A 1,297-nucleotide genomic window follows, 5' to 3' on the forward strand; every position below is an offset into this window, starting at 1 on the left:
TATCGTTATTTTTTTTTATTTTATAGTTTTTTTGTTATGAGTAATTCATTAATAAAATAAAAAATTTTATTAAAAATGACAATTTTAATACCAAATAAAATGGTGGGGATGATTTTAAATCCAAAATAATCTTAGAGACAAATTTAATTTTGACCCTAAATTTTGAGGACCAAAACAGTACCTATCCCTTACTATAATCACCATAATTATATCGAAAATAAAAGATACTTCATACATAATTTAAATAAAAATGTTCCCATTTTATTTTGCTAACGGACTAAATTTTAAGGTATTCATATATCATCAATAAAATATAAACTCTCGCTCGTCTTCATTTTTTTTTAACTAAATATAGAGAGAATCGAATCCACAATCTCATAAATGAGTATAAGAAGACTATGATATTTGAGTTATAATTCATTAGTGTCTTTGTCTTTTTTCTTGATTATTTTCAACCCCACGATATTATAGAATTTAGCTTATACATATTTTAAAAAGGTAGATTAAAGTTATATATTAGTTGAAAAGATTATATAAAAGGATTACAAAATTTTAAATTTTTATTTATTAAAAAAGTAAAATTGTTTAATTTTTTACAATAATAACCTTAATATATGTTTAGAAAATATATAAAATATATGTTTATCTAATTATATTATTATAAAATTTATGAAAAATTATTTATTATAAATTTTGATTGAAAGTACCAATTTATTTAACTAAAATAATGTTCAATGACTTTAGAAAAATAGAAATCTGTTAAATACTACAATATCTATTTTAAAATTTGATTGAAAGTAATAAAAAATCAATCAATTTGACTAGAATAATATTCAACGAATTTTTAAAAATAAGAACTTATTAAATATTAAAATATCTAATCTAAATTTTTTATTTAATTTAGAGGTTTCATCTATTATATATTTATTCAAGTTTTAGAATAATTACTAAAATCGGTCTTTAAGATTTTTTAAATTACACTTTAGCCATTTAAGATTTAAAATATAAAAATAGTCTTCAATATTTATTTTTGTTAGATACAATTTTTATTGTTACTCACTAACGGTGACAACTGATATGAAACGTTAACTCGCACTCATGACCATTAAATATCCAATATTAGGGATGTTCAAAATCCAACTCGCCCAAAACTCAGCATGGACCCAAGACATACTTTGCGAGTTTGGGTTTATTATTTTTACTTGATGTTATTTTTTTGTTAGGTTCGACTTATGTTTCGAGTCACATTACCCGGTCTAAAGTTATTTCTTATAATAAAAATATATATTTTAGAATC

Source organism: Arachis duranensis, chromosome 8, assembly GCF_000817695.3.
Source record: "Arachis duranensis cultivar V14167 chromosome 8, aradu.V14167.gnm2.J7QH, whole genome shotgun sequence".
Classification (NCBI taxonomy): Eukaryota; Viridiplantae; Streptophyta; class Magnoliopsida; order Fabales; family Fabaceae; genus Arachis; species Arachis duranensis.